This window comes from Caloenas nicobarica, chromosome 7 (assembly GCF_036013445.1).
Source record: "Caloenas nicobarica isolate bCalNic1 chromosome 7, bCalNic1.hap1, whole genome shotgun sequence".
NCBI classification, from domain to species: Eukaryota; Metazoa; Chordata; class Aves; order Columbiformes; family Columbidae; genus Caloenas; species Caloenas nicobarica.
The window spans coordinates 31,335,803-31,348,287 of NC_088251.1; the positions used below are offsets into that span (position 1 = coordinate 31,335,803).

The 12,485-nt window shown below is 41.9% G+C and overlaps 1 protein-coding gene across 5 annotated transcripts in view; it reads right to left on the bottom strand.

Annotated features, from left to right (window-relative positions):
- Positions 1–8,001, bottom strand: part of CCSER2 (coiled-coil serine rich protein 2) — a 73,365-nt gene extending 65,364 nt beyond the window's left edge. For 4 of the 5 annotated variants that reach the window (XM_065639073.1, XM_065639071.1, XM_065639075.1 and 1 more), the window contains exons 1-2: positions 7,928–8,001; positions 6,997–7,181 (exon numbers count right to left, since the gene is read on the bottom strand). The gene's annotated coding sequence lies outside the window, so the exon portion shown is untranslated. The remainder of the gene's footprint in view (positions 1–6,996; positions 7,182–7,927) is intronic. The other variant, XM_065639072.1, reaches the window with a different exon arrangement.
- Positions 8,002–12,485: the final 4,484 nt, after the last annotated feature.

The following is a 12,485-nucleotide window of genomic DNA, read 5'->3' on the forward strand; positions in this document are numbered from 1 at the left end:
CTGTTCTTATTCATCAGAATGTTTTCTTAATGCTTCGTAAGACTAGAGGACACAAGCACTTACTGGAGAAAAAGAAATAGGAAAATGCAGCTCTATTTTGCAGAAGAAAGCTACCAGAATAATTCCAGAATCAAAAACTCCATTCACATCCCTTAGGGCCATGTTGCCATTAATGACATTTACATTGACTATCAGGCACCTCAAGGAATAAGAAAAAAAAAGGGGGGGGCGGGGGGAGGGAGCTAAGTGCTATCTGCCCAGAAATGTGTGCTTTCTAACAGTCTGTCCACTTGTGCTTTGCATATTAGTAAAATAAAGACTATATATTTTAAACCCTGATTTTTTACATCAAACCTTACCAAAAGGGTGAAGCAAACCAGGATGTGAGTTATCATAAAACACCTAAGATTTTGTTTAAAAAAATGTCATTCACATTTTAACTACAAGTAAGATCTTTCCTAAGGTTTCTGAAACAGGTAAATTTGCCCTGATTTTTGTCATTCTTACATGACTTATAAGAAGGCAGTCAAGGTTCAGATGCTTAGCCAGCTGCAGAAAGGGAACAGCTTCAGGACAAAGAAAAGAAGACGGAAGAAGATACTTGTGGGTAAGGATATATTACTCCCAGTAGGAGAGAATATCAGGACCTGCAAAAAGGAAGAAATAGACTCGAAACAGTGCACTTTCCCATTCCTCTTACATGTTAATACAGATTATTACAGTTAATTCACAGGTAAGACATGAAATACTATGACACTTACTCTTTTTTGCATTAGAGCCGACCGCCTAACTGTTCTCAGGGACAGAGGTTAGCCAGCCATCAGAATAACGCATTGCAGAGGCACAACTCCTCTCTGAAGCTGCCAATCATCTGCTGCATCCTCTTGGAGGAAGTCATCGATTCCCTTCTTCAAAAGAGAATTGCCTTCTTGCCATAGCAGAGATAAAACATAGGTCTACTCTGACTTTTTCCAAGTTCTGGAAAATGCCTTTAGTAAGAACTAAAGGTGGCTCAGACACTGACCGACATTGGGTTTTCCTTAAGTTTGCTTTCATGCACTGTTCCAATCACTCATCCAAACGTAGCAGTCGTGCCTTGTTAAATCTGACCTAGCGATGTCAAGTCCGTACCTGCAGATATAAACACTGTGCACTGCCTGTATAACCAACTCTACAAAACACAAGATCCAGAACACAGAAAGGCTTTCACTGGAAAGCCAGCAACACAAGGTGCAGCTGACAAACACACTATATCAAACAGTTGAACCCCAAGAACTGCTGCCAGAGCACTGTAAGAGGCAGGCAGGACACACCATAATAAATCAGAAGCAGAAACAATTTACATAATCATGATGGATATACCTAGCTCCAATGCAGGAACACTCCTGATAGAGGGAATTAAATTATGTGGATTACTTCATTTGTTGTATTACACAAGGAACAGCTTTCTGTGAACAGAACCAATTGCACAGATTTAACCTTAGTGCACAAGTCATGCAGACCAAGCTTCTTCACCAGGGTAGCTTAACAGCTCTTAAGCTGCAGAAGATCTGTTGTTCTCAAAATCTTTATTGGTGAAGAGAGAGAGTCTTTATTCGCTTCAATTATTTGATGACATTATTCAGTTTAAATTGTTATCAAATTTTCAAAGATAAAAAATAAAAACAGAAAAACCAAACTAGGAAATGACATAGGCTGTCTGCCTTACAGATCTAATGCTCTGCAGCCTAAAGACAAAATCATATGGCTGCAGAGAAGAAAAGAACTAAGCTACCATATCACTCAAACATTATTTCTCCCCTCACACACAAAAGTACTATGACTATAAAGCACATCTATATCTAGGTTACTCCCTTGTGCTGTCTTAACATGTGCTTGTATTTGGCAAGATTGCTGTCCTGGAAGATAATCCATAATTGTGTATATGTATATATGTATGTACATATATATTCAAAAAAACCTCTGACCTTTCCCATTTGACATAGATAGCTGCCTTTCAGAAAAGTTTTAAAGCTGACACTGTTTATATCATAAAAGCAGATTAAATTTCATGCTGTAGTTAAGATTGACTGAATAATCTCTAACACCACAGTCTAGAATCCAGGCTTTCTAGAAGTGAAATGGTGGATCTCAATCCTTCCTTTCAAAAATTTTGTGATTGTGTCAGCAAAGCAACTGATAGCAGAAACAGGCCACTGCTTTTGCTGATAGTATTATTCCTTCAGCAACAGCATTTCACATAAGTAATTTCAGTATTTCTGAATTTATTCTTACAAAACAGATTAATCTGTCTGTGAGTTCAGACATAAAAGCAATGTCATTCTGCAAACAAGCCAGAATGACCTGCTGTTGTCTGGGAAATATTTCCACTTAGAGGTGCCTCCTTTTTCCCTAAGAACGATTTATTGTCACCAAATGATTCTAGCACACCACTCCTGTCTCTAACTCTATTAGGACAGACTGACTTCACCATTGCTTCAGCAACAAACTAAAGAGTCAGCTTCCAGTTACCGTTTTCTGCTGCTTTAGCAATGCACTCTACCTGGAACGGGATTTTCTTGCCGATACGAACAGGCAGGCTGGAAGCCACATGAGACTTTGAATACAACTGATTACAAATGGAAATATCCCTTTTTAGACTGTCACCTTGTCTATCCTACTCCGCTACTTCGTTTAGTCATCCAGTGCATCTTCCTCATATGAGAACACTGAGCTGTCTTGAGCTAAAACACTCTTACGGTGGTACAAATATGTATTGTTCAATGCATTTTGTATTTATCATATAATAAGTAACAACAGAAACAATACTACCCATATGAACCACTGCTGAACAGTTTATGTAGGTATCTTAAGATTAAGATTTCTCATTAGTTTAAATCTGCAGCAAGGCTGTCCTTACCACAAATAAGATCTTATTTTTTGACCCTTCAGCCACACATGCTCATTCTTTCTACTGCTGCCTGAGTAAAAATTCTAGTTATAGGTTAAGCTGAATGACAAGCAGAGATAATTCAAGGAGACTGCATGTAATTCATAGACTCACTGGTACAGAGATATTTTCAGTAAAGTCTGAGGAGGTTCACAGATGATATCTGAGCAAGACTAGACAAGAATAAGCAGAAGGAAGATAAGAAAATCATTCTAGGAATTTCTTCTCCACATATTGCCAATGGTATTTCAATATAGTTTAGTTTTTTCCAGATGATCATGACCTTGAGACAAGAACATGTCAAACCACTCCTACAGATTAAAAAAAAAAAAAATCCTATTGCTAATTCAGCCACTGCTGGAATTTCAAAAAAAGAAAAAAAGAGACTAGGAAAGGACTGACCAAAAAAAAAAAAAAAAGAAAGAAAAAAAATCTTTAAAACTTCTCTCATGAAAGAGAAAGAGTGAAGTCTGGATAAGCTTGAAATATTATATAAATCATAATATTTCTCTGGGTTTGGATAATTGCAATTCAATGTCTTGATTCAATTCTCCAGCTCAGCCATACAGTTCTAGCAGTCAATCTTATCTTAAAAGCAATGAATAAAAAGTCACATTGTTTCCTGTTGTAGCCTTAAAAAAAAAAAATGCGCCAGGATGAACAGGGCAAGCATAGAATGTGACTTCCTCAACACTGAACTATTTTCAATTCATAGGATTTCTTGAATTTGATGTAGTTGGTCTAGGAACCCTGCACAGACCTCTCTTCCATTATCTTGTCCAACCTGTCCTGGAGCCCTCAAACTTTCTCCATCCATGACTGCCTCAATTAAGGAGTTCCAGGGCCCTACTAATAATTCTTTTAAAGGTTATCCCATTGCCTTGCACAGATTCCTGAGAAAAACTACTTCTAATCTCCCTACATTGCAAGAACTGGCTACTGATTTCTGCTCTCCTTGCTACCAAACACATCAGTTATATCAACCAGCTTGTTTCATATCTGTGTGCTTTGAAGATGATAATGAATTACTTATATTCTCTGAAGTTTAAGTTCTCTTCAACATCCGCCCTTAACCAAAAATACTGCAGCCATATACTGGCATATGAGAGCTTTGAACCACATCAAAGTATCCATTTCTTACTATAGAATTTCATTACATTAGTGCTGGACACCTACAGCTTTTGTCTGTGATTCGATTGCTATAAATCAGTTGCCAAACCTAAAACCAAACTCCCTAAAAATATTCCAGTATCAAAAAACTTTGCAAATACATCACAGCATAACAAACATCAACATGTTTTAGTCACAAACTGGCAGCCTTCTGTAAGCATTTTAAAGCATATTTTCTATTTTCTTACTGATTTTCTGATACATGAACACAAACAGTCACCAAGACCAGTTTTCTACAGTGTAGAAGACACAGATACTGGTTATGTCATCATTCATTTGCAACTGACCAAAAAAACCTCAAAGAAACTGACATGTAACTTCAGCTACTAATGACAGTTTGTCCACAGGATCAGTTTCTCCCACATAAACTTACAGAGTTACATAATTACATCTATGTTTATATTTTACTTAAATTCAAAGGAAGTTGATACATACCATTTGTTTTGTTTACTCAAGATCTCAAATTTCGTCATGGTAAAGTGTTATTTTTATGAACTACCACCTCAGAGAGCTTCCGTGACTGAAAGATTTACAGAGAGGGATTAACTTTTTTTTTTAACTCTGTTGACTGATAGACAAGGCTATGCACAATGAGAGATTCTGCTCCTTTCTGCAAGTCTCCTACTACTAACAGCAGTAGCTTTGGCCTTGCCAAGTTTCCCCCTATGCAAGTTTCCCTTACTGAGATGATGTTCATCAACATGTCTATGTAACAATGTCATCATAAGATCAGAAAAAAATGTATTTAAATAAAACCTATCTTTAATATGATGCACAAAATGAACATGAGTTGAAGAACCATACAAATCACATTGCAGTAAGAATCTCTGTATCAGTCTAGAAGAGATTCTTGAATCTCCAGCTCAAAGTACACATCATATTGTTGAGTCAAGAGAACCCCAGATATTCAGTTCTCCCTTGACACTTCACTTGTGCTGTGTGTGTCACAAGCCATCTGGGCTAATAAGGTTGAAAGCACAGTTCTTTTGCTTCAGGAAATAAATCCACAAATCGTTTGCAATTTAAGGGTTATTCCAGATCTATAACTTGTTTTACCAGCACATAAAAGTAAAGCCTTATCAGCCATTTTCCTCTGGCTAAGAAGGCAAGTCTCCTTGCAGCGAGAACCTTGCCAACATCAACCCTACTTCTGCTTCAATCAAAGCCGTTAAAATGCACTCTGCAGGAGACTACCTCAGCTCATGACGGACTAAGTGCTCATGAAAATCCAAACAATCTGTAGCGAAAAAGGCATTTTACTGAGAACTCGGGACACCAGTTCCCCATGTGACCAAGGATAAGCAGCCCCCACCCTGAAAAGACTTTCTAGCTTCAGTTACTATAGGATATTATCAGCAGAACTGCTCCAGCTGAATCTTCCCTTTAGAATAGGCAATAGCTAGTGAGCAAAGTCTGGGTCTCTGCAAATCAAGCTACTTTTGATCAAGGAGGAAACAATATTCTCAGAATGTCTTCCAAAATGCACCTATTACAGAGAAGTCTAAGCGTGAGCTGGGGTATGCGTCCCAGAGGTATGAAGAAACGCAAAGACCTACACTGACTAGCTAAACTTCAACTTTGGAATAATTATTTTAATGCTGTTGGGATTTTATTGTAACATATATGTGTTCAGGTATCTAGAGATTCACATAAGCTTTTCTTGTTGCTTCAGATGAAACACAATACAGAATTTTAAAACTAATTATCTAAAGCACCATTAGTATTTCCATCTTCTTAGTATCCCTGTTGGCACAGAATTTAACCCTGCCTGAAAGCATCTAATTAAGAAGACGGTGCTGCTGCTTATACTTCCAAATAGTGGCTAAAAGAGATCACCAGAACCACTGCTGCAACTGTTACAGTCGCAGAATCTTTTATTCTTTCATCTCTTTTCAATTTTCAGAGATCTGTACTTTCTAACAATTTTAGGCAAGCAATGTTCATCTGAAGACTGATGGCTTTTTATCTAGAGAGCCAGTACCAACACTTCTTTGTAACTGGTTTATTCCAAATAACCAGTCCCTCTTAAAGGATGATCAGGTCCAAAAGAAATAGGTTTTACTCCAGTGAGCTTTTAAATGAACAGTTCCACTAAACAGGATTACTCATTAGTATAACAAAACATTAAATGAGATCATTACAATTCAATTTTTCCTATATTCATATATGTTATTCCTTCAGTTCAAAAACACACAGTGCTATAGTGGTCAAAAATATTGAATATAGAAACCTTCTAAACCCCAAACATTTCTACTGTTTGAATGTCTTCACAATTTAAGGACAATAGTCGGCAGTTTTTGCCGGCCAAACATAATGATAAGTACTAACCGTGAGCAAAGATTAAACTTGGACTTTATAGCATTTTTTTTCTGCTGAAAGCTGTATATTTATGTAAATCCTTGGTTAACATTTAGGTAGCTGGTTATTACTAATGTTCCATTTGTTACGCATTCACCTCTTCAGCTTGGAGGCATTAAATTCAACATGGGCCCACAGAATTATGTGATCATTATATACGTGAGAAAATATCTGCCAAATTCCACTCAGTTTCACCAAAATGTAAATATTTACTGCCTCGCACTCATGCGATGAAGAGTTTTGTATTTTCAACTAGTCCAAATGAGATATCTTTAAAGTTTCAGAGAATATTCAAAGTGGTTCTCAATCATAAGAACATAACAAAACAAGATCTCAGATCCAACTTCATTTCGCTTTTAACACCTCCATACCAAAAAAATCTATTCTGCATCAAAATGACACTCAAAGCCCACAAACATCAGGAACAAACCTACTACAAACACAAAGCATCAGTCCGACAAGCTGAACCAATTCCCCTGAAAAGTGCTAAACATCTTTATACGATGCACCAGAGAGAGTACCAGATCTAGAATCCTTACCTGAATTTGTTGCCTGGCCTGGCCACTAACGCTCTGCTACAGCATAAAGTTCCCATTCAGTTTTGCTTTCTTTAACTGAAGATAAACAGCTCGGCTTCCTCCAACTCAAAGTTAAAGGCTGAAGTTGCCCACGTTTCATTGTGTGTCAAAGTACATTTGACAGAACACGATGTTAACAGCGGGCTCTGGATGATGAAAGCAAAGTCTTAGTGTCATTAAAGCAAAAACATCATAATGAACGTAACATTCCATTGTTGTTACATGTGAAACCTGAACAGATTATAGGCTGAAGCAGATATTCCACCATTACTATTTGAACTGTTGTCTTTGAACCACGTACTGGGTATTTTTGCTGCTGCTTCTTTGGAGCTACAATGAGATCTCTGTGACCAGGGCCCCCAGCAGCTGTGTCCCAATATACCCAGAGGTGCGTCTCAACAAACCGACAATTAAAAGACGCATAAGCCACCAAAGCGGGGCCGGGCAGAGGCGCAGGCCTGCCGTGCCGGCTTGCCGGTCACTCCCGGAGCAGCGCGGCTGACTCAGCCCAGCGCCAGCCCCGTCGGACCCCGCGGGCCGGGCCGGCCCCGCCACCAGCGCCCGGGCAGCCGCGGAGGCCGCACCTGTGGCTCGGCCCCGCTGACATTCAGGCCGCCGCAGAGGTGAAGGCTGCGCCCGGCAGCGACACACAGGAGGCCGCCCCGCCCGCCCGGCCCTCCCCGGCCCCCCGCGGCCTGCGCGGCAGCTGATGCCGCAGCATCGCCCCCCGGCCGAGGCGGCGACCCCAGCCCCGCCGGCAAGACCGCGCAGGGCAGAGGCAACAGCCGCTTCCCCCCCGCTACCGGCAAGGGGACCCCCAGCAGCGCGGGCCACCGCGAGGGGAAGGGGAGGGAAAGCGAGGGGAAGGCGGCGCGCCCGCCGCCGCACTCACCGCGGTTGAGGCGCAGCCGGCGCGGTCCCCGGCTCGGGCCGCTCTGCGCCCTCAGGTACCGCCCGGCCCCGCCCCGCCCCGCCCCGCCCGCGGTGGGAGGGCCGGCGCGCGCAGCCCCCGCCGCGCATGCCCCGGGAAGGGCGCGTGCCGCCTGCCCACGCCCCTCCGCGCCCCTCGGATCACCCTGACGTCACGCGCGCCCGACCGTTGGGCCCCGCCCCGCCCGTGGCGCGTGGGGGCCGCGCGCGCGCGTTACCGGGCCGGCGGCTCGTCGCGTGGTCGCGGGTTGTGCGGGGGCGGCTGCCGGGCGAGGGGCCCGTTCTCAAGCGGGCGGCCGCCTGCTGCCGGGCCCGGGGCCGCGCCGGCCTCCCCCTTCGCCCGCTCCGCGCCCGTGACGGGGCCCAGGCCGGCACCGGGCTCCGCCGGCGAGATGGCGCCTGCCCGTGCCCGCCGGCCTGGCAGGCTGCAGGGCGGCCTTGGCACTGCATCACACCGGGCTCCCGAAGCCATGAGGCCAGCTGGCCACGTCCTCCAGTCTGCCCTGACAATTAGTGAGCCCGTTGACCGATGCAAATAAAAATTTGGTTCTTAGAAGTGTGAGGGAAATAGGCCTGCGAGTGTCATTAGCTCAGGGACGTGGAGAGTGCTCCCGTGGGAAACAGACCTCACGAGTGTCCTGGCCACGTGGAAGGCCTGGAAGGGCTCCTGCAGTCACCAGTGAGATGCACATCGGCAGCGCACCAGCCTTCCTCCATGCTGCTGCTCACAGCAGGACTTGCAAGTTTAATTTCCTCGAATCTTCTGCCTGCGCCAGGAATCAAAAGGCACTAACAGAGTATCAAAAACTTCTGCAAGGTGCAGGAAATTATTTGCCTGTGGTTTTGTGTGGTGGTTCGGGATTGTTTCACCGCCTCAGTATTTATACCCCAATGCTTCTCCTGACCACCTCCATGCTTCTTCGGGGCTTGTGCTGCTGCATCTTCCGTGGTTCGGGATCCTCACACATCTTGCCATCTCAGCATCCATGCCACTGTGCTTCAGCTTCAGATTTTCAAAGTTTCATTTTTCTCAGAAGTTTTAACTGCCACTATTTCTAAATTTTGGCCTGCCTGCTTCACCAGGCCTCTCAGAGGAAGAAAGCTGTGCAGTAGCTTCAGGCTATGTTCATGTAGAAAGAAAACGCTCTGTAACTGATAAACACCCTGTAATTGATAAGCATCATTTGCCACAGCCTCTTCACTAGAAGCTGGGCGCACTGCCAGGGTGTAATACCTGCTCGCGGGTGTCAGCCCAGGCACTGCAAGCGCCTTCTCACCTTTGTAGACACAGGGCATGAAGACTCCAGTACATTTGCCCCATGACCAGCAGAAATGCCTTTTTTAAAAAATAAGGAACAAGAACTGAAGCTTTTGTATGTATCTTTTTGCCTGAACCTGCCACATTAATGCATTTATTTTAGATCAATCTGAAGCATAATTGCTCCCCTGTGGTACAGGAAGGAAAAAAAAAAAAGCAGACAGAGATTAAATCTCTTGCGCAAAGCTGAAGAGATAGCAAGGCCAGGAAATGAACTCAGATTTCCTGAGTCAGGCGTCATTGCTTTAACCACACAGACATCCTTGCTTTCAGTCATTCTCAGCTTCTGAGCATTACTGTAAACAGCAACTGCATTAGCATAGATTTGATTTTTCCCTGCTTTGTTCATCGGAACAATTTCACTGTTCCCACTGAAATTTCCTCCGACTAACTTTCTTCTCCATTTCTTTCCCAAAATTAAAAGAAATTATATTACATGCTCACTGGAAGGGTGAAATGATATTACAGACTCACTGGGAGAGCCTTAAATTTCCCACTGCCTTTCTGCAGGCACTGGCAAGTATTTCTTCAATCTCAATACTTTAAGCATCAGCTCACAAACCAATTGTGGAGCTTCCACGCTGCATCTCTTAGGCAGGGACTCAAATGCACAGCAAAGGAGGTCAAGGAACAAATAATTCTGTGTCATCAGGCTTTTCAGCTAGATCATAGGAGTACGGACACTTGTACCAACACAAAGGAGGCACATAAGCTGTGTGTACTTACCTGGAAGTGGTGGTATAACCACTTTTTTAACTCCAGCTCATACTTTTATTATCTGAAAATGGTTATGAAACCAAACTCTAAAAGAAAACTACATGCATAAAAGAAGAAAGCAACCTAGAGATGTATTAGGACAGATGTGAGAGCCTCCACTATCTGTTTAGACATTCAACAAATTTCCAGAATGCTTATATAGACCCAGGATTAAGATCCAGTCTTTAAGCAGAATTTGTAGATTTTGAAAAATAACTTCAGAAAAGAGAAGCATACCATACACAATTCCAGTTGCTGACTGCTTAACCCAAAAGTCCTAACCATCCTACTGACAGCCCACAGACTAAGGTCCAGCTATGATTGAGTGCAGTATCTTATCAGCTTGATATTTGATATGTCTTCATCTTGAGGACTTTACTTTCCATTGATTTTGTACTAAATTGATTTATATGGGCTTTATATTACACTGGGAGGTGGACTAGAAGTTTGTTGTATCCAGTTCACTCATTGACCTGGCATTGTGCTGCCTCCAAAAACCAGAGACAGAGCAATGGATAACACTGACCACCCAGAGAAGAGTTTAAGAGCAGGATGAGCAGATAATGATATTCTCACAAATCCTCTCCCAGCCACCAGCAGTTTGCAGGCCAGGGACTTTGAGCCAAGGACAGTCTTTCCCACAAATTTGCTGAAGTTTGAGCAACTTCAGTGCAGGGAGCCTTGGGGGGGCCTAGTTCTCCTAGTAATAGTTGAACAGGTATTTTGAGTATCCAGCTGTAACATTGCTGACTTAGTTTCAACCGACCTGCTCATAGTTAATGAGACAGGTGAAAACAAGTAGCCATGCAGTATTAACCTTGTTGATTATTGTAAATAAGAATATTTTCCAATCAGTATCTGTATCATAGACCAGCTTGAAGGGAAACTGTTCATTTTTTTCACTTCAGATTGGTTTCTCTATGTATTTAAGCATACTGGAAGTGCATGTGTTTCCCTAGCTCTAGTGGAAGCTGAAAGAAGGATTGGTCAAATTTGTCCGTGTGACAGTTCTACACTCTTTACAAAATCTGAATTTCATATTTCCCATCCCCTGCACTACAGTAAAGCTGAGTTAGTCTGCTCAAGTTAAAGCCATCCTCAAAGCACGGACGATCTCATCACATCACTCTGTAAAAATCATCTTTGCCATGACACCCACAAAAAAAAAAAAAATCCTTGCTGGGTAGCTCATGTGCTGTGACTGCTGCTAACTATTCTGTTCACAATAATGTTATTTTTACCTTGTGCATCCACATTCTGTCGATGTTACTGTATTGAAGTACTTTCTACTTACACTGACTTTATATTATCTGCTACATGAGCTGTGTTTTATCTGCTTACATTGTTCCTAGGTCAAAAGGGCTGAGCAGCTAGGTGCCACCATTTTTTCCACATATAAGTAATAATTTATTAATTGCAGGCATTTTATAAAAAACTAGCATGGACTCTCATTATCTTGCAAACATTCAAAAAAATAGAAAGCAGTGTTTACAATTAAAGAGTAAGTGCTGGGCTTTCAATGAAACACATGGCAGAATGCAAGCAGTTGGATGAGTATGGATTGAAATTCTCCATTTCAAAATGTCTCATTCTATAAAATTTCCTCATTGACAGGTATCAAAAAATGAACTGTCCTCTGTTTTCTTAATTTGTGCCTGTACAAATAGTTCTTTCGTTAATGAATACAACTTTCATCTTTTCCAAGTTTTAATTTGGCATTAGAGATTCACCGTCTCCAGAATTACCTGTTTCAATTTCAATTTCTTGTACTTCTGAAACTATACAAGTAACTTTATTTTTGTACTGCTTTAAAAACATGTACTAAAACAAGTATTGAAAGTTGATGGGCTTGGTGCTGAGATAACAAAGAACAAGAACAATGGGCTGATGTCACATACAAAAATACCTACATGCCTGGGCTTATACGCATGTACATTTAATATTTCCATGCCCGGTGTCCACAGGTAAGTAAACTTTGTACCATTCAGCAATCAATAATTGTATAAGAATAAAATAACTAATAGGGAATTCTGCTTGGTGCACGCTGATGTCTTTACAGTGGTTCACCGTCACTGCATCTCCTTTTGTGTGTGTATGGGAAAACACAGAGATGAGCTCAAACTCATTCTGCTGAAATACGTTATAACCTAATCACATTTAAGACTAAGTCCTGTATTTTTCTTAATTGCTTGGAAAATAATCCAAATTAAGTACTTGAGCATTTGATATCTTTTCAGGCATTAGTGATATCTACCACTTTCTAAGTAATATTTAGATAATACTTAAAGAGGATACTATTTGAATGAAGAGCTGTTCATTACCAGTTGGTAGCTGCTTTGTTATTTAATTAATTGGACCAGACGTCTCCCTGAGATGTGCAAAGACACCATTGCCATATTTATGTTTTTGGCGAGTGAGTGATGAACTGACCCTTCTTAACCTTCTC